Below are 21,975 nucleotides of genomic sequence, written 5' to 3'. Positions count from 1 at the left end.
ACAGCGTGTCACCCTTTGGCACACTCAGGCCTGACCATAACAGCCAAACAGCACAAAAAGAAATGGAACAACCTTAAGGATAAATGCAAGGTAATCTACCTGTTCCTACCTGCTTCTTAATAATGCCTTTAAAAAATTTGCTTTAGTTTGCGAGGCTTTACAGCAAAGGGGTAGAAGCTGATGATATGACTGCTGCCGCCTGACAGCAATACAGTATGATGGATGCTGAACTCAATTAGTACACCCATGGTCATAGCAGCAAACTTGACCTGCACTATAGGTGGTGTAGATAGCGCAGCAGCCTCTGCCCCTTCTGTGGAAAAGACCCAGGGACAACCAGGTTATCCTGCTATTCTCTTACATATCTCACTCAGTATCTCGGAAGCACCATATGGTGTAACCAGGCACAGAAGCTCCACTACCACTACTGTACATCTGTTTTTGAAAGAGCTGGTGGGGACAGGCTCGGGCTAGGGAGGAAGAGAGAAAAAGAACTGCCACAGAAATGCCAATAACTGCAGTTGTGGTCAAACATTTATGCAGATAACTGTATATAAACTTCTGACCACAACTGTATACTTCAAGTAAGTATATGATTTGAATTTAACAGTCTTTTTGATCCAACAAGGGACAAAGAGATTACTTGTTGGCTTGACTGCCTGCATGTCTATTTGAATATGAATACATCTAATAGTTAGGAAACCCTTTCCTAGATGTAATCATGTTCAAATACATGCAGGCAGATACTTGTGCCTGGCGTGGATGCAATTTCCTGACATTCCCCTGTCCGCACTTATGTCCAAGTCTTCCTCTGCTTCATCTTGTGGTCCTGCTTCCTCCCCACCTCATCTGTTGCCCGATTGATAATATGGAGGATGCAGCAAGCCTCCGCAACTTTGGGAGCAGAAGCTGGCTCTAGAGTGCTGGCAGGACACCAGCATGTTTTAAGGACGTCATAGGTACGCTTAATGATGTTTCTGGCCTTTGTGCGATGTCTATAGAACCTTTCTTCTACTTGATCTGTAAAAAATAAATGATTGCGCCAAGAGTCACATACATTTATTCTATGCTCAAGATCTTTTTTGGGGATAGTAACTACAAGAAAAATATTGCTTTAGTTCTCATAAAGCTCCACATACTCCCACACTATTCGAGTGCTCAAAGGAAGATGGATTGCCAGCAATGTTTTAAGGATGAACATTGAACATTTCTTATACTTTCTAATAAAGTTAAAAAAAAAAAAAAAGAAAGAAAGAAAATTAAATAATTGATCCAAGAGTCACATACATTTATTTTGTGCTCAGGAAGATTTTTTTTGGATAGTAATCAGAAGAATGCTATTGCTTTTGTTCTCATAAAGCTCAACATATTCCCATGGCAGGAAATGCCATAAATAGCATGAGAAAGGAAAATTAAAAAAAAGAAAAAGAAATAAAATAAAGTCACATCAATCAATTAATTTAAATTTAGCATCAATTTAACTTGATTAAATAGATTCAAATTTGTTATGTTTCTCCTGAAACATGATATTAAAATGTTACACAGTATTGTAACTAATGTAACAGCCTGGTTGGATTGTAGGTGTAATGCGAAGAGAATTAGATTCTTACTTGCCACAGGCTGATGATATGGGGTCATTATTGAGATGTTAGTGCTGGAATGACTGTTGTCCATCTCCCGAGAAGAAGAAGCCTGCTGGTGGATCTAGGGCCTGATTGTACATCGGTTAGCGCTGACGGACAAGTGCATCACGAACAGCCCCTTAATTGTTTTTGTAAACATCAAGAAATGCACCTCTAGCTTCACAAATACCCTGCAATCTAATAGAGGTGAACAGCTTCCTATTCATATACAATTTTTCCTGTGGTTCCCCCTGTGGGAGAATCTGGATACAGCGTCCATCAATAGCGGCAGTAATGCAGCAGAATGTCTCGTGGACAGTGAGGCATGCAAAGCTTGTTTTGTTTTGTTTTTTTGTTGTTGTTTTTTTCCCCCCACTGCTTCCACCTCCTTCATTTTGAAGAAATTAATTATTTTGTGGAGAATGGTCATCATTTCCTACCAGGAAGTCAAAGTTGTCTGTCATTGCTCTGTAGGAGGCTCCACAGGCCAGCACAGCATAGGAATGAAACAGGGCTATAGCTGAATATATTTGCTTATATATCCTTTTTGTGTGTGTGTATAGACACACACCTAAGACTAACACGGGGTGAGATCACTGAACACTCAGAACAAAAGCTGCCCAGGTTTTTCTGTTCCTGTCTCAATGCTAATACTGCTACAGTCAGAGGCCTTGTTATAGTTCCTGCAAAAGCAAGATAAAAATATTGATAGGGTGATATCTGCTAAAAATCTCTTCACTGAAGACATCACTAATTGAACTCATTGAAAATTTAATTATTCTTCATAATGCCCTGCAGATAGTGAGAAAAAATGCAAATGAGGGAAAATGTGAGACAGGGCTAAACAAAATAATTACAGTTTTAGTTTTTCTTTTTTAATTATTATTATTATTTTTAACCAAAACCACAGCAACACACATTTGGATTGATCTCTTGATATGTTAAAGGTGTTAGCATTACCAAAGACGGGAGAGCTCAACATAATACACTGAAATAACAAAGGCTGCTGCAACAAGTAGACTGGAACTACGTAGAAATTTAGACTTTATGAAAGAGTCAAAAACAACAGATATACTTACCTATAGAGGTTTCTTGCATGCCATCAAGCGCCATTAATCGAGACCTGTACTCCATATTGGACGTGATACAACCGCTGGCCACAAGGGGAAAATGTGTATTCTCTGATTTGTTGACGGGTGGTTCCCTACGGTTGCTAGCTGTCATACTCAACCGTGCTGTTAAAAAAACTATGTGGCTCCTTTCTGATTTCTTAGTTTTTTTGTATATTTGCCACACTTGCGCATTTCAGATTATCAAACAAATTTTAATTCAATAAGAGATCATTAGGAGGAACTGAACGTCATTTATTTATAAGAAATACAATTAGCTACTTGGCAATTAGACTCCAATGGTCCATCGAAGCAGAAGGGAATCCCAGTGGAGATGAGAATTAGGGCAGGACAACACACACACACACACACACACACACACACACACACACACACACACACACACACACACCCCCACACACACCCTTAGTGGTGGAGACCAAGAGGAGGTTTGGATGGAGCTCTTGAATGGTGGAGACGGGGAGGTGGTGAGTTGCGTGAATGAGTCTCGAATGACAGATGAGCAGTGATATTTAAAGTATGCTGAGCGGAGGCTGACTGACTCAAGGAGCTCAGAAAGATGACTGGACTAGAAGTGATGAAGTCAGCATTGACTTTGACAGCGTGGGAAAGTGGAAGTGATGTAAAATAGAGAAGCATACAAACACCTGGGAAAGTAGGCAGATGAGGGATTTCAGATCTTCCTTATTGAATTCACGTTTAAGCTTCATTATTAGACAGTAAATACAAAATGCAGTTTTTAAATGATGAGGGAAAAAAAAATATCCAAGTCTACTTGGCGTTATGTGAAAAAGAAATCGCCCTTGAACGGCAATCATGCATTTGCAATAACTGGCAGTGAGTCTTTCGTATGGCTGTGGAGGAATTTTGGCCCACTCTTCTTTACAGTATTGTTTTAATTCTGTCATGGTTTTTTCTCTCTCCAGGTGGGTTGGGCAGGTGTAGTTCGGGTGGCGCTAGGGCTGCTCGATTATAGAAATAAATCATAATCACGATTATTTTGGTCAATATTGAAATCACGATTTTTAAACACAGTTGCAAAGTCACTTAGCAATCGTGTTAAATAATCGTGATTGTTTAACACAATTGCTAAGTGACTTTGTAAACACACTGCATTTTTTTTGCACTTAAGACCAGTCAATAAATTGCAATATAAATAAATACATTGTACATTAAACAAATAATGAATAAATAGATAAATAAATAGAAAGGTAATGCCAGTTATCACGACTAATAATACTAGATAGAAATAGGACCAAGTTATTTAGAACAAATAAATTTGCTCACATTTTTATGCACTGTCACGGACGGTGGAGATCCCACCTGCAGCAAATCTCTGTTAATTACCTTGCGGTCGTGTCCCAGCGTTTTACATGCGGTGCAGCAGACAGAAACAAATAAATATATTATTTGGGGGTGTGTGAACATATCTGTCCCTCTAGTTTTTCCACTTCTTTGTTCGTTCCCTCACGTCCATTCAGATAGTTTCGGAAATTTCAATATTATATTGAGACGATGACTGTTATTCTCTCACTGATAAGTTCAAAAACTCCGGGGAAAAGTAGTCGGAAGTGCACAGGAGGAATCTGCTGTGCTGAACAGGCCAATCAGAATCTTCGTGGGCTGCGTCGACCTGACGTGTTGTTACGTTTGCCGGGAGGTGCACGTCAGGATACGCCAAAAAAAAAAAAAAAAAAAAAAAAAAGTCAGGTTACGCTGTAAATTGCTGCGTAGAATTCGGAGGCGTTTCCGGTTACAATGTAAGCCCCGTAACAACCCGATGCAGAAGCATAACTCCGGCCTAAAAATATATTTGCAGAGCTTAATATGACAATATTTTAATAATAATCGCCTTTTGTCGCACCACGTACCTCTGGAGCAACACTGTGAAATTCCCTCTGACAGACTTACCTGGACTTATCTCCCTCTCCTCTCTCCTAGTGAACTCATTCTCAATCTCCTGCATCATTTCCTGGAAAATCCCTGTTGTAGTTACACCCCCCAAACAAATGGTTAAGCAAATTCTTTAAATCAAGAGCTAGAAGCCGCTCTCCATTGGTTGTCGGCAAAAGATACTCCCCTGAAATCTGCATCTAAGGAATTAGCTCCTCATTACATCAGTCCCCGTGAGATCAATTCCATCATCAGTCCCAACATCGTTCGACTGTAAATCCCTGCAACTCTCAAGATGCATCCTACTTTCCATGTCTCACAGATCAAGCTATTCTTCTCTGGTGCTTTAGTGTTTTATGAAATCATCATCTAAAAATTGGATTTTGTATTTAATTGGGTTATCTTTGTGTAATATTTAAATTTGTTTGCTGATCTGAAAGAACTCAGGAGGGGGGCAAATACTTTTTCACAGCACTGTAAATTGCACAGTATGTCATTTAAAACATGAAAATTTAAACATGATCCACTGATTTTCATCTATCATGAGTTACTGAAATGCAATGACTGTTAAATAGAATCAAAATGTTACCATGTTGGACCCTTGAAAGCAGCTAGCAATACTGCTGTCTTTTAAGTCTCGTATAAACACTTTTAGCTAGTCACAGATCAGCCACAGTGCTGGGCTGGAAGGTTTTCATGCATTTTGGCTTACAGCAAGGTCTGAGCTAACGTTTGAGACCTATTGGATTGTTTTTCACTCCATCATTTACCGGCTGAGCTCTGGATACAGAGACGTTCTGCGTCTTGAAAGCAAGAACGCAGCTGCCGTCTGTGGAGCGCCGGATCACTGTCATTGCTCTGGCTTCTTAGACAGCAGATCAGCAGCTTGTATCTGGACTCTCTCATACCTCTCTAAGGTATTTCTGACCTTTTGGCAGCCTGCTTAAAACTTTTAGACAAGGGCCTTATTGACTGTCAGCAATGATTTATGTTAGTAACAGAGGTGAGTGAGTAAGACTCATGGAAAGACGGTAACAGAAAAAACAAACAAATTGGCAACAACTACCATTTTTACTTTATATATATATATATATAAAATGTTAATTCCACAGAGACGGCAAGATTAAATGGATTACAGCAGAGTTGCTTGTTGCTTTGTATTCAGTTGTGCCATTTGCTTGACTTGATCCATAAACCCTGTGTTAACCAGCACTGAGTGGCCAGTGAAGTGGAGTGTTCTCTTATTACCCTTCATTTGAAAAGGCCAACTCAAAGGGTGTCTGAGGTACTAATTACAGTAGTTTACTCATGGTGTCAAATGTCGCAATTATACCAGTGACATTTGCCTGAAATTACATGCTGTCAGCTATTTAAGACCTGCACAAAACTTAAAAATACTTTGGTCTCTTTGGTACCTCTAGCATAATTTCATATTTTGCTGTCTTCCTGCTTTTCTTGCCCTCTGCACGTATCTATGCATTTCAGTAAGAAGTTCACCAAAGAACATCTTTTTTTTTTTTCCCGATTCCTTAGATGTTGTTACTGTTGCAACACACTATACATCAGGGCTTTTCTTAGATGTCTTTTCTTAACATCAGAATGCAAGACATCATAAAGTTAGGCATGTAATTATGTTCTAGACAGTGCACTTGCAGGCACAATAGATACTGTAACTTGTTTCAAGCTTCTTCTTTTTTAATTTCCTCTCTTACTTTTCGCAAGACCTTTGGCCTCTTTTTCATTATCAAGACTACACCTTTCCATCCAGCACAAATACAAGGATACAGGTAAAAGAAAATGTCACTGAATTAATATCCATCTACTGCTGTGGTGAAATTATTAGGAAATGTTTGGTCAAGACAAACAATTTTCCAATTGGGTGCCTAAAAAACAGTGCAGACGTAGAGAGACAACATGGCAACATGGGTTAAAAAAGGGCAAGTCACATCCCAAAGAGTGAAATAATAAATATGAAGAAAATATGGTATTGATGTTTTGCCCATTACTTTTTTTTTCTTTGGTCTATTGATTTGACAATGTTTTCATCTCCCGCTAGTTTTCATCTCTTCAGGGGAGCAGAAGCTTCAGTGAATGTTTAAAACGCAAGTTTCTCTTAAATTGGAAAATGCCCACAAAGACAGGCAGATCATAACCCGTCTTATGTCACTCCTTTTTATGACCCTGTTCACCCAGACGAGTGGTCTCTGCTCTGGCTGAAAGTAACTAAAGTTTGCCATCAGACTCTTTTCTCAGACTTTTACTCCAGCATGTGAGCAGTTACATGTGTCGGGACTGGGTGACGTGACCGGACTGGACGTATATACTGGCCCACTGCAACTGACAGAATCAATTTAGTTGTTTTATTTTATTTATGTATTTCCTGAAGTGCTTCACCATATTTACCGTTACGTAATGCACCTTTTAGTTAAAATCAGAAAAGAATCTCCAATAACCTGTTTTCCTGGGAAACCCACATAAGCAAATGGAGAAGCTACAAACCTCATAAAGAAAGGCCCCAGCTGACCAGGAGATCTGAACCAAGAACCTTTTTCTGATTCAACAGCGCTAACCACTGCTCCACTGTGCTGCCCATCTTCCTTAAAAATAATTTCCTGCTGATAGTGGAGTCAGATGAAGTCAAATGAACACTATGAGGCATCTATCCAGTTCAATTTGCAACAGTTGCCTCGAGGCTTCATATTGTAAGGCAAAGGCCCTACAATAATACAGATCAATTTCACAAATGTGTTACAAAACCGGCATGGGTCTTGTTCTGTTCAGGTGTCTCAGTATGCCATTACAATGAGCCAGTATTCACAATACTAGGACCTTGAAACCAGTTAGCAATAATATTTAGGAATTACAACCATTTTTATGCGGTATAAAGCCCCCCTGCCCCCCATCTTCAGAGGCTGACAATTGTTTCATGGCCAGGTGATGACTGTCCCCTTGTTATCCTATAATAGTTGATTGAAATTGTTTAACTTGCATTTTGTAGCTTGGAACTGTCAATATGAGGTCAAAAGAGATGTCAATGCACACGTGAAGGAGGTCTGAAAAATTGTGTCATTGTTCAAACACTTCTGCTTCTGAGTGTAAATAAAAGGCAGCCATACTTACGATGCACATGGTAAGCCAGACTCAAAAGCTTTTCATCATAATACCTCAGGGAAATTAACATCAAGCACCACACAACAGCATTGCTGTACTCTACAGCATCCTATGATCAAAGAAAATAAAGATAAGGAAAATAAATAATTGAGTGTACAGAGTAGAACCATGAACTGTATGGAATGACAGTTAAGTGGGATGTTGTGGACCCATATCTTTCTCGTGCGTCTTGTGTCTCAAGCACCGTTTTCATGTCAGCTGCTAACACTTCCATTGTTTCCCTCTTGTCTGAATTGATGTTTTTCATTTCTTTTAATCTCTTTATTTCTTGACTCTATCCCCTCCTCTTTTCCTTCCTTTTTTTTTTGCCATCTTTGTCTCCACTGAGATTTCACTTCTCTCTCCCCGTTCACTTCATTCTGTGTGCTGATTGTTTCTACACTGAACCTTATCTGAAACTCCCTGCAGGTTTGGTGGTGGGTAGAAATGCGCACACACACACACACATACACACACAAACACAGGCATATTTCCACCTCTGTTTTTTTTTTTTTCCCCCTGCTTACTACATACAGCTATTACCCACACAAAAACAGACACTCAAAAACAAACTGTCATGAAGCAACACACAGTTGGTTTAATAGAATTTCCTCTCTTGGTTAAGAAGGATTGAAATGTCACTGCAGGCATGATCGCAAATCAATAAAGCGTTCTCACAGCTGCCATTTTAGTGTGAAAGTGTGTTTGTACACGCTTTCAGGCCAAAGCTTGTAGAAAGTTTTGCATCTGCAGTTATCTTTTCATTTGTTGTATCTGAATCCCCGTAAATGTCCCTAAACCAAAGTGAGGTGAACTTCACTGATCTCCAGAAAAAAAACAAACAAACAAACTAAAATGGAATGTATGAAAATATATTGCCTTTTTTTAACCGAAGGACAGGTGGGCAGGGATCGGTTTCTACGTCACAAAAAACGAAGTTTGCCTCCTATTGTATGGACTGGCTAATAGCAAGCCCAGGAGTGTGGGCGCATTAACGTCACCTTCTGGACTAGAGTGTGGATTACAACTCCATGACTGCAGCTAGGTGAAGGTTCTGGAGACCCTTTAAAGCGAGCACAAATCAAACAGATCTCACTTTCACAGACCTCCGATGTGCAAAGTGCTTGGAAGAGACGGATAGCTGGAGAAAAGTGCAAAACTCTACAGCCTGAGAAATTTACCTGGTGCACAAAGTGCTGAATTATTGCTCAAAATGAACGAGGTAAACGATCAACTCTGAGATGTTTTGAGATAAGGAAGGAACTTTTTTGGATGTTTAGTATTTTCCCTCTGCTGCCTAAAGGTTAAAACAATATTAGGCTACATATGGGCATATACAGAAATATAAATAAATATACATCGTCTATTATACAAGTAAATATATTCAGAAATTTTTGCTTCTGTTTCTTTGAAATATATGAATATGGTCTCCACATGATCTGTTGTTTAATCTGTTGTCTATATTAACATAAGACAGGCTGGAAACTGTTCTTCACTCATCAGATCATCAGTGTATTTGAGTAAAATGTACTTTTAACTCATCTCAAGGGATTAAAATCTAACACTAAAATATTTGCCAAGTCTTTTGGAAAAATACAAATAGACTTTTGCCTTGAATGCAAACAGGAACCATAGCAACAACTGTTGCTTTTTAAAAATATATCCATGTGATCTTATTGGATGATTCAGTTGCTCTGTTATTTAATCTACTAACATCTTAACATCCGTTAACATCTATTATCTATTATGTAAGACGAGCTAGAAAAAGACTAACCAGATCAAGAAAGTGCTATAGTTGACAGACACACACACACACACACACACACACACTCACACACACACACACACACACACACACACACACACACATACGTGTTTTTCCTCAAACGTGGGGACTCTCTTTAGGCCCCTGACTAGGTGGTTACACGTGGGGACCCAACTTTCTAAACGATCTAGAGGCTTGGTTTTAGGTTGGTTTTAGTCTTCTATTTTTTTGAACATGAAATATCATCTTTAACATAAAAAATAATCAAATTTAGAAAATTTTAATCTGTCAGGTTTTTGGCTCCACATGGGGACCTGCTCATTTGACTTATCCACCAGGTGGCACTGTTAAGTTTTAGGGACCACTGAGATATGTGAGGATGTCAAATATAAGCAATAAATAAGTCAATAAACCACATTATATTTGATTCTTTTTTGTTAAAAATTGTTTTTAAGTACTGGTAACCTGTTTACTGCCAATCATCAATACTGGACTCTCCTTTCTGGTTTTATGCAAACCATTTTATTGCACAGTTTATAATATTTCAATCTTGTGGCAAAAAAAAATATATACATAAAAGCCAACATGTAAAACAAATGAAAAAATAAAAATTTACGTATTCATCAATACGTATTCATAAACATAAACATGCAATATGTATACATACTTCTATTACAAAACCTGACTGCAGCTGTCTCAAAACTTCAAAACTTTCAAACTCCAAACAGAACTGGCGTGGTTATGGCACTAACAAATGCCCCTTTTCCATTCACTGTAATAAAAGGTCAACGCTTACCTTTTTGTGAAAGTCTCTCGTTTTAATGCATCTATGCGATTTTTCACATAGAACTTAACCGCTTGCCATGTCCTGTTCTCAAGGGCCACTGGGGAGGCTTCAATGCACTTCATACACTGGGCTTTCCCAGGAACCGTTCCAGAGTCAATACAGTCCATGAGCGTTTTCTCCACCGCCTGGATTTCGTCTTGGCTCCACTTCACTCTCTTCCTTTGTGATGGCCCTGAAAAATGATTAGAGGCCGTAAGTGTTCTTCAGTGAAAAAAAAGGTTTCAATCTTTGTGACAGGGCAAGTTATATGCTATTATGAAAACATTTCTTCACCACAGCAGCAGCACACTGCAGTAAAAGTATTATTGGGGCTGGGTGTATTACTTGTTGAAGCTGACAACTGGTAATACATCAAGACACAAGTTTCACCAGCACTTATAAAAGCATCAGCAGGTACAGGAGAGAAATAATTGTTCAAAGTACATCACAAGAATAAATGATTAAGGTCAGGGGCATGTTAAAAAAACAAAATTGCTTAATGTATCAGACATTTCCAAAGGATTTCACCAAAAGAAAGGTTTTGAGTGATTTGATGGTGGATAGAGACTCTGTGGACTTGAGTTAAGAGAGCATCAACATAAGTGGGGCACTCTAATGGATGAAGCCCAAATTTCCCTTTTTCACAGAGTCCAGCCTGGGAAAACTCAGCAGGGCCTGCGCAGTTTTAACACTACAGGGGGAAAAAAGTGGTGTTGAAAATGTTATTGGTGCAGTTAAACAAAAAGATTAAGCTAATCATCCAAACTACCTTGGATGATGCTAGTTAGTTTGCTGTTCCAAGACAGTTCAAGGCGAAATTAGTGGGGAAGAAGGGGAGAAGAATAAAACCAAACTATTGCTTGAGGGTATGCAGTCAAATGAAAAAAAAAAAAAGCTATTCTAAAGTTTTATGTGTAGACATATCATCTGGTCTTCACCAGGCTGCGAAACGAAGAAACCTCTGATTAACACCACACAGAAAGTGTTGTGAACTGTTAATAAGTTTCCCATTGGTTTAGTTCAATAAAAAATGGAGGAAATATTGGAAATAGGTTTACACCTGTTAATGTGAAGTATTCATTGAACAGTGACAGTAAATGCTTGTAAAAAATAAGTAAAAGTTTACCTGTTTTCAAGCCTGGCTTACAGGAGGAAAATTCAGTTATCAAGACATTGGACCCAATGGGTATTATTCTTTTTATGATAACAATTAGAAGTCAAGTAAATTCTTCGGTTTGAAAGATGTCTGTCTGGCAACATTTTTAACGCTTCTGCCCATTTATAATCTCCAAGTTTGAAGACAAACTACCTTTAGTTGTGTTGGAGTTGCCAGAGACTTCCATGGCCACCGGTACCTTGTCATTTGATCTCTCTATGAAACAAAACAAAACTCAGAATATATGCAACTTTGAGAAAATCATCAGGTACAGAATAAATTGAAAAACTTAGAAGCCAAAAAGAACATGCATGAAGAAGAGTAAGGATACAGGACAGTGGCCTCTAAAGGTCCAATATTTATCAGAAATCTGCAATCTCATTTTCTTTCCACTTAGAAATATTCTTACCTTTGGCTGAAGGCAGATCTTTGTTTTGTCCACCTTCAGTGGTGCATCTCCTGGTCACCCCAAATTGATCTAAATAAAGCAGGTCTATTAAGTAAATGAGTATTAAACAGTAAGCAGTCAGTGTGTTTGCTTTATACAAGCATCTTAAATGACTAGTTTAACAGCTTACCTTCTTAGGAATTCTTAGGAATTCTTAAGAGCACTAAATCAGAAGCTGCTGACATTGTAATCTAATTTTCACCATCAACATTTAGTTTTGCCCTGTTAGCAACAGTTTTTAAAACAGTCTTCCTTTTATGGATGAAACTGTCAATCATTAGACAGGTTTCCATGATCCCTGGATTTGCGTAAAACCAAATATCAAAAAAAGAAATCCTGTAATGGAAACTGCACAAATTTTTTTTTTTTCAAAACACTCCTCAATATCGAATTAACCTTTTTATGCTTCCAGGAGGTGGGTTTTCAGGCGATTTGAAAAATGTTAAAAGTGTTATGGAAACACTTTTTTCACATGTCCACATCTCTGGCAGACCTGGATGTGACATAGTCAATCTAAAGTCATCAAAATCTAGTTTCCAACTGTTTTGGCCTAATTAATACGAAGTAGTTGTCCTGTAACACGACCTAATCATTTGTCCATTTTCTTCAATGTTAAGATTTTGTTTTTCATTGTTTTGAAGAGAAGTCTCGCAGGACAAGATACAAAGAGTTACAAGAATTACACACACACTCGAAAAACAGCGATCAGTGGAAACACTGACCCCCTGCAGCACTGTCTTTATCGAACTTTCAGAGATATGATTTTCTTTTGTGCAAAAGTGTCATGAAAATACAGCTATCGTTAATTGACAATTTCATCCATACCTGGTGATCTGGAAGATGAAGTTGCAGCATCCCTCTCAGCTGAGTCAACCTCCTCTTCAGTTTCTGATCCACTGTCCACAGACATTTTCTCTGAAAAACAAAGTAACATCATCCATCATATTAAACTATTAGATGTCTAAAGCCACTTTAAGCAAAACTAAAAAGGCCAAAAGAAGAGGAGTAATGATAGAGCTAGTACTGAGCAACTAATAACGAAATATATATGCTGCCATCAAAAAGTTAGCGCTATTCCTTGTTTTATTACCATTCAAGTGAGCAATTTGCAATGGAAAATTATGTGGTAAATTGCCCAAAGGTTAAAACAGAACAATAACAAAAAACTTACCAAAGACTACAAGAATTAGACTATATAATATGTAAAAGTGCCCACTGGGCTACTTGTTCCTACAGGTGTCAATTAAAACTTTTTTTTGTGTGTGTGTGTACAATTAACTTGATTTTGTATCTCTAAATCTGTGACTAGGAAAGCTCTTTGGGAGTAAATGTCTTACGCTAAAAACAAGCTTAGGTTATTCTTATGGTACAAATAATTTTAATTTCTTTGGCAAGAGAGTCAAAAATAGAGGACATATTAAAAAAATATTGGGTTCCTTTGATTTATTAATTTTCTTCACTTTTTTAAAAAAATTTCTTTTTTTTTTGAGGCAAATGCATCACAATCCATATTTAGAGAAATGAAATTAACTTACTAATCATAATCAAATCATGAGTAAAGATTCACACCAACAAACAAGGTTACCCCAAAAAGTGACAGATTTACCAGCACATGGCCACTAACTGAGTTAGACAATTTGTTTTTAAATAGTGTAATAAAACAATACAATAATCCAGGAAAAATAGAATTTAGGTGAAAAGACACTGAAACTATGTAAATTGATTTTATAGTTCAATTTGACAGGTCATGAAAATTTCATAGACTGGCAGTTAATAAATCCTTCAGAGTGTTTTGAGTTTAGTCCTGATTAGTCCATGTTTGTATTGTAATGGACGCTATATAAATAAAATTAATTGAATGACAAAGGTGGGTCCCCCTCAAAGAAAGCTCCTGTGCACATTCTCAAATTTCATGTTGCAGAGATTCATCTGCAACGTGATTTTGCTCAGCTGCCACCACCACATGCATTTCTTCTGATAAGCACAGTGGCTGCATCATGATGTTGGCCATTTGAAGTCTTGTAATGGATAACTGAATGCAATTTTTGTTTAATGAAGTTTTAAAGTTGAAAAGACTGTTTTATCAAACATTAATTATGGCTGTTTAAATTTGAGTTGATTTCATAATTATAGCAGGTACTAAGAAATTTGCAACTCCATTTTACAAAATATTTTTACAAAACTAAGTCAAAACAGCTCAAGCCATACATACTCTGGTACATTTACTGATGACACACCCATAACAGTTCTCATCTCTGGGATGTAAATCAGAAAAAAGGTGAAGCAAAACTAACCATTAAACCCTTCTCATGTAGACAAGAAGTCCTCTCCTTCTCTTCATTTGCCATCTTTACACAGGCTGCCTTGTAACTAGCTTCACATGTATCATGATGGGCTTTGAGTTTCTTGAGGCGACGAGTGTGATGTGTTTGATCCTATAAAATACAGAAAACAAGCATTTGTAAATGTCCACATTTGTGAGGTGAAACAGACCGGAAACACAGTAGAAGACCTCGGATGGAACTGAAACCTGACCACAATGAGAATGATGCATCCAGATGAAACTTTAAGTCAAGGATCAGCAACTCTTGTCCTGCAGCAGCACACCTGATTCAAATCAAATGGTTCTCCACTAGCTTGTTATCACACATTTGTTAAAGATCAATTTTGGTCAAGTGCAGTGGAGCAGGCAAACATCTAAAACAAGCAGGACACCAGCCTTCGGAGACCTGAGCTGCAGATCCCTGTTTTAGGCATTTATCTACTTGACAGTTTGAACACAGATAGTGATCTCATGTGTCTCAAACTTCTTGTGATCAATTTTTAAAAAAAGCCAAAAAAAGTGAAGCAGTGTGGCTTTAAAAAAACTTCACATTATTTTCAAAATCAGAGACATCTTAACAGGCCTGATTTCAGTGGTTATCTATGATCCAGACATAACATCTGCTTTACACCTGAAATGTCAGCTTGGTTGGAGGCATATTTTCAAGATATAGCTTACTCCCAAACTCAATACCACAAGCTTATATCACAAGTCAGGGACTTTAGACATCACCTTTTACTCCAGTTTATCTTTTTTAGGCATTTCTCTACATAACAATATAGACAACCTCTCTACAGTGAAAATAGATATCACCACTGTAGGATTTGTAAAGTATTATTGAAAATACTGATGAATACTTTGGTCATGTTCAGTGGTTAAGACTAGAAAGCAACCTTTCCAAACTTAAATTTAGAATAAGATTTAAATCAACTTTGCAGTATGTAGAGTACAAGTGAGCTAGAATTAAACTGAAATAGTGTCACATCATTTGGACTTCTTCATAGGCACACTTACCTTTTGCCTCTGTTCAAGATCAAGCTCATTTGTCTCATCAGTGGCTGAAATAAAAAAAAAAAAAAAGAGAAAAAAGTTAATTGATTTAATAACTGGTCAGTACCACCTTGAAGCCATTCAGAGGTTGTGCATCTAGATTTGTTCTTCTCAAAATAGTTCTGGGCCTTATCCCTAGGTCACGAATGCTAAATTTGGGATTAGAAATTAATACCCTCCCTTAAGGATTCAATAATTCAGGTAATGCTTTAAGATTTCTCACTTTATCCATTTAATATTAAAGGTTGGCAACTATGAAGGACTGAAACTGACAATATAAAATAAAAGCAGAAATATATATATTTTGTTTTGCCTTTTCCTTATTCAAGCACTTGTGCTTTTACATTTCCTTGTCTCTTCTTTTTACTTTGCCATCTGCATTTCTGCCTCATTATGCAAAGGAGGAGGGCTGCCTTCTTGGTCCAACTCCTCTACTATTGGTCAATAAACGGGAAGGAGCAGGATCCATGTGCAGATCAATTGTGTATCCCTAATTTTTGGCCGTTTCAGGACAATGCCTTATTTGAGAGGAACTGAAGTCCTCGCACTATACTTAGGTTGCCTAACTGAAGTCAAGGGTGCAGGCATGCACAATCGATCTGCACATGGATCCTGCTCCTTCCTGTTTATTTACCAATAGTAGAGGAGCTGGACCAAGAAGGCAACCCCCCTCATTTGCATAATGAGGCAGAAATGCATAAGGTCAAGTAAAAAGAGGAGACAAGGAAAGGTAAAAAGTATACATACATTTCTGCTTTTATTTTTAATGATGTCAGTTTAAGTCCTCCATAGACAACAACTAGACTAAGCCTAATTAAATAAAATTTGCAAAGCCATGACAAATCAACAATGGAAGCATGCAAAAAGTAAAGCAGTTGAGCTGGGTCCTAACAAAACATTATTCCCCCATCAGAGATGACATCACTAATCTTTATTTCCTCTGATATTCATAAACAATTGGCATTTGAAATAAAACTGCTGAAGGACAGATGTGCTGAGTCTTTTCTGGTTTGACAAGAAAAACTTGAGTACTCTTAAACATTAACTGATATTAGTGGTACCTTCTTCTAGGCAACTAAAACCATGTGAAAAAAAATTATAATTTTATTAGACTTCTTGTTACACCTCCCTTCTCTCACCTGTCCAATTATAAGTCACATTATATTAATTTAGCATAAACATTTATGCAAAACAACTTACAAGTGAGAAACATATTGTGGGCTAATGTATCTTTCCCTAGGATAATTCACCTTTTGAACTGGGACAGCTGGGTGTAGACTCGTCAAACTTCTCCCACGCTACAAGCTCTCCACCGGCACTCCCATCACATGATCTAAAACTCTGGTTGGCATTCCTTGAAGAAAAAAAAAAGTGTAATGTTTAGAAGTCAGTGTCAAAGCCCTGAAATTCATTTTTCTAAAACAGGTGCTCCTGCCCCCAAGTTATGATGCTGAAGTTAGTTCCCAATTCACAGCTCCTGATTCACAATAACCCCCCCAAAAGACAAAAACAAAAAAAAAACTCAACCTTTATAATTCTACAAATAATGTAGGGTCTGGTGTAATGTGGTCTGCAGGCCCCACCCCAGCAGAATCAACCTTTATGCACAATGAGTCATCCATTAACTTCAACCTCATGTTTTAGCTCTTCATGTCTACCATCTCTCCATTCAAAACACATGCAAAAATGTATAACCCTTTTCAATAACACAAGCAGGCTGACTAAAATAAGTCTTATATTTCATGATTTCTGCTCTATTAGCTTTGCAGGTTTCAAACTTTTTTTTTTTAATTTTGCATTCGGGTCATTTTTGTGAACAGTCATATTTAACTAACTTCTGTTTTTTGTGGTTAATTGTGACTTTCATTTCTATTTATTTGCTGTAAGACTGGACCTCAATAAACTGAAATTAAAATGTGCACACTTCTCATTAGCTGTAGCTTGGCTAATGTCAGCTAGCCATCCTAATAAGTCATCCATTAACTTCAGCCTCATGTTTTAGCATACCATGTCTATCATCTCTCCATTCAGAATACATGCAAAAATTTATAACCCTTTACAATAACACAAGTGGGCTGACTGAAATAACTTGTATATTTCATGATTTCTATTCTATTAGCTTTGCAGCTGTCAAACTTTTTTTTTTTATTTTACATTCAAGCCCTTTTTGAGAGCAGTCATATTTAACTAATTTAACCTTTTTTTAGGTTAATTGTCACTTTCATTTCTATTTATTTGCTGGACCTCATTAAATGGAAAGCAAAACATGCATGTGTCTCAATAGCTGTAGCTCAGCTAATTTCAGCTAGCCATCCTAGCGAAACTCGATTGAAATATAGCTTTTATGGATCAATACGTATAAACAACATTTAAAAGTATATCTAACTGGTGCTATGACATATAGATAATAAATAGGAGCTTGTTAAAATAAGAAGAACCTTACCATTTTCTTCAGTGTGGCACAGCTAGAATGCTCCTCATTCCTCAGACATTAGCATGAAGGTCTGAATGCCGTCGTTGGTGCAGGTGTGAGGCAGTGATAAAGGAGCGCTTGATTTAGGCTCCGGCACAAACCGGAGTTCCTGCTTGGATACAAAAAGCAGCTAGCTGAGGCTGACGGCTCAGCCCTGTGTAAACAACTAATGACACTTTAACTCAGCCTTCACAACGTTACCACGCATCAATTAAGTAATAAAACTATGAAATTAATTAATAAAATTCGATAATCTCCCACAGTAATGCTTCAGGAGACAAAGTTATTCGTTATAATGGACATTTTGTAGGTTTCACACCAGTCAAATCTGCAAGATTTGAGAGTTTCAGCAAGCCATGGAGGGAGTGTTGAGGGGGGATGGGCGTGGGTGCGGTGGGGACGTCAAATCTCAGGATGCGTGTGAGATGGCAGCCATTACAGAGACTGGGTGGAGGGGCTACAGAGAGTGAGGGCTCCACTGAATTATAAAGGGGGGTTCTGAGGTTTTATAAGGGGGTACAAAAAAATTTTTACACCTCCCATCTCTCACCTGGCCAGTTATGACTCACATTACATTTTTTTAGCATAAACGTTTATGCAAAACAACTTACAAGTGAGAAACGTTGTGGGTTAATGTAGCTTTCCCTGGGATAATTCACCTTTTAAACTAGTACAGCTGGGTTAACTCAGCCTTCACAACTTTAACACAGATCAATTAAGTAATAAAACTATGAAATGAATTAACCCCTTAACTGGCAGCAAAAAAATCACCTGACAAAAACTACATAACGCCTTCTGGTTATTATTGGCTCTGAAAAACCCATTTCATAGCCTATTAATCAGCTGCGTCTGGTCCGCGGGCCGAATGAAGTGCATTTATATGGCAGGCTAGACCCGCCCATTTTGACTGACACCTCATTCGGCCAATAATGTTAAGAAATGGGTTTCCCAGAGCCAATAATACTCAGAGGGCGTCACGTAGCTTTGTCAGGTGATTTGGTGCAGCCAGTTACATGATTGGCCGAATGACGTGTCAATAAAAATGGGAGGGTCTAGCCTGCCATATAAAAGGGACTACAAACGGCCCGTCACCGGGCCTTTGCCAGTTAAGGGGTTAATAATATTCGGTAATCTCGCACAGTAATGCCTCAGGAGACAAAGTTATTCATTGTAATGGAGATTTTGTAGGTTTCACACCAGTCAAATCTGCAAGGTTTGAGAGTTTCAGCAAGCCATGGAGGGAGTGTTGAGGGGGGATGGGCGTGGGTGCAGTGGGGACGTCAAATCTCAGGATGTGTGTGATATGGCAGCCATTACAGAGACTGGGTGGAGGGGCTACAGAGAGTGGGGGCTCTACTGAATTACAAAGGGGGGTCCTGAGGTTTTATAAGGGGCCCAAAAAAATCTTGATGCAAAATAAAACAGGAAGTGACCAACATAACATGCAGACCTTGACACTGAAAACATTACACAAAGAAAGAGGAAGGGCACTAAATACAGAAGGGCCACACACAGACAATACACACAGGTTCTGGTTCTGGGGATGCAGAGTAGACCAGAACCAAAAGACCTGAGTGGTCTTGAAGGTTGATACAATGACAACAGGTCTGTAATGTATTTTGGTGCTAAGCCATTCAGTGATTTATAGACTAACAGAAGTATTTTAAAGTCTATTATCTGAGCTACAGGTAGCCAGTGGCAGGACTTTAGAACTGGGGTGATGTGCTCCATCTTCCTGGTCTTAGTGAGAATATGAGCAGCAGCATTTTGGATCAGCTGCAGCTGTATCTGTAATGGTCCAGGGCCCTTTTAACCCTGTGTGTTATTGTTTTATTTTTTCTGTTCTGGGTTTCTTTTGGTTGTCGGGTTTAGATGTTCTAGCATCACCTGTGATCCCACCTGTTTCCATTCCCTCGTTATCCCTCTGTGTATATATTGTCTGTGTTCTCACTCGTTCCTTGTTGCATCCTCATCTCTGGTCAGTGTTGTCATCCCTGCCCTGCTGTGTGCTTCGTGATTCATGCCATGTTATGTTCATAGCTATGTTAAAGTTTAGTATTGTGTACTGCTGGCACCCGACTAGCCCCACTTTGGTTCATCGTTATAAAGTTTAAGCTTAAGTATAAGCTCTGCCTCTGAGTCCTGCTTTGGGGTCTTCTGCCTTCCCTGCACCAGCAGAACGTGACAGTATCACTGTAACGAAGAGGTTTTTCATTATTTGTTTTTTATTCATTTGTATGGTTTGGGTATTAAATGTTGGAACACATTTACACTTTATTAGCACTCAGCACTTTTTGACAGACTCAAAATGAGGGCTCCTAAATATTTGATTCTTTATTGAGTATTTTACTTAGTATGGTTCTGTCTTCCAGGCACTTGAGCAGCTACTTGGTGTGTGGCAGACAGATGCTGTAAAATAAACTAGTGTTAGCCACAAATGTAATTGACATGTGATTAAGAAAAGTTTAGGTATTTACAGTTGTGTTCAAAATAGCAGTCCAACATGAGTAACTAGATCAGTCATTTTACTACATGGCAAACAATTTACCAGTAGGTGTAGTAGAGTCATAGAAAACCAATAGACCCAACATTCATGATATGCATGCTCCTGAGTCTGTAATTGAATAATTAATTGAAAAGGGTGTGTTCAAAATAGCAGTGTAGAGTCCAATCGGTGGTCATTCATACTATGAAAAAACAGGTGTCAATCAGGTGGCCCTTATTTAAGGATGAAGCCAATACATGTTGTACATGCATTTCTCACTGAAAACCTGAGAAAAATGGGCCGTTCCAGACACTGTTCAAAAGTAAAGCGTTCTTTAAAATGTTGACTGAAAAGGAGAAAACAAAGTGCAGAAAACGATAGGCTGCTCAGCTAAAATGATCTCCTGTGCTCTAAAATGGAAAGCAAAGCCAGAGAGAAATGGATGAAAATGGAAGACTACCAATTCATTGGCTCGAATAGCCAGGATGGCAAAGACTCAGCCAATGATCAGCTCCAGGGTGATCAGAGACAGTCTGATGTTACCTGTGAGTACTGTGACAATTAGAAGACACCTGTGTGAAGCTAATCTGTCACCTAGAGGCCCCATAAAGTCCCACTGTGTAAAAAAAAAATAAATAAATAAAAGGCATATGCTAAGAGGTTACAGTTTGCCAAAGAACACATTGACTGACCTGTAGAGAAATGTAGAAACATTTTGTGGACTGATGAAATTAAGATTCTTTTTTTGGTCCAAGGGCCCCAGACAGTTTATCAGATGAACCACAAGCACCGAATTCAAGCCACAGTATGCTCTGAAGACAGTGAAGCATGGTGGCGCAAGCATCATGATATTCAAATGTTTCTCTTACTGTGGTGTTGGGCCAATTTATTGCATACCAGGGATCATGAATCAGTTTGCATGTATCAAAATCCTTGAAGAGGTCATGCTGCCTTACGCTGAAGAGGAAATGCCCTTGAAATGGGTGTTTCAACAAGACAACCCCAACCACACCAGTAAGTGAGCATCATCTTTGTTCCAAACCAACAAAATTAAAGTTATGGAGTGGTCAGCCCAATCCCTGGACCTTAATCCAATAGAAAACTTGTGGGGTGCCATAGAAAATGCTGTTATTAAGGCAAAACCAACAAATGCAGAGGAATTGTGGAAAGTTGTCACATCCTCCTGGGCTGAAATACCTGTTCACAAGTGCTAGAAATTGGTTGACTCCATGCAACACAGTTAAGAAGTTCTAAAAAACAGTGGTTATACAATTAAATATTAGTTTAGTGATTCACAGGAATGCTAATCAGAATCAGAAGGTTTTTATTGCCATATGGGTGAACAGGTTGACAGCATTAGGAAATTGCTGCGGTACTTCGTGCTTACATAAAAAACAAATAAGTATAAAAACTATAAAACAATATACAAATTACAAATATACAGAGATATTAGAACTATAACTATAACACAATATTACAAAATATACAGTGCAGAGAATAATTAAAAGATAAAATGTAAACTGTAGTCCAGTATTATACACATTAGTGCAATTCCTAAAGATTTGTCAGTTCATAAAGTGAAATTTGAGTTTATAAAGAAAATGCAGACACTGCTATTTTTTTTGAACAACCCAACATTCATTCTTTATTTCCT

General features: G+C 38.2%; 2 long non-coding RNA genes across 2 annotated transcripts; both read right to left on the bottom strand.

Annotated features, from left to right (window-relative positions):
- Window positions 1-10,547: 10,547 nt before the first annotated feature.
- On the bottom strand, window positions 10,548-12,885 carry LOC115798687 (uncharacterized). The gene is made up of 4 exons (XR_004021496.1): window positions 12,816-12,885; window positions 11,952-12,020; window positions 11,696-11,758; window positions 10,548-10,579 (listed from the first exon to the last, which is right to left on the bottom strand). It is a non-coding gene; the product is annotated as an uncharacterized LOC115798687 (long non-coding RNA).
- A 1,437-nt stretch (window positions 12,886-14,322) lies between these two features.
- On the bottom strand, window positions 14,323-18,209 carry LOC115798686 (uncharacterized). Its single transcript, XR_004021495.1, has 4 exons — window positions 17,807-18,209; window positions 16,614-16,717; window positions 15,328-15,371; window positions 14,323-14,425 (listed from the first exon to the last, which is right to left on the bottom strand). It is a non-coding gene; the product is annotated as an uncharacterized LOC115798686 (long non-coding RNA).
- Between the last annotated feature and the right edge of the window lie 3,766 nt (window positions 18,210-21,975).

The sequence above is a fragment of the Archocentrus centrarchus genome, chromosome 19 (genome assembly GCF_007364275.1).
Source record: "Archocentrus centrarchus isolate MPI-CPG fArcCen1 chromosome 19, fArcCen1, whole genome shotgun sequence".
Classification (NCBI taxonomy): Eukaryota; Metazoa; Chordata; class Actinopteri; order Cichliformes; family Cichlidae; genus Archocentrus; species Archocentrus centrarchus.
This window is presented reverse-complemented; position numbering and strand designations above follow the sequence as displayed.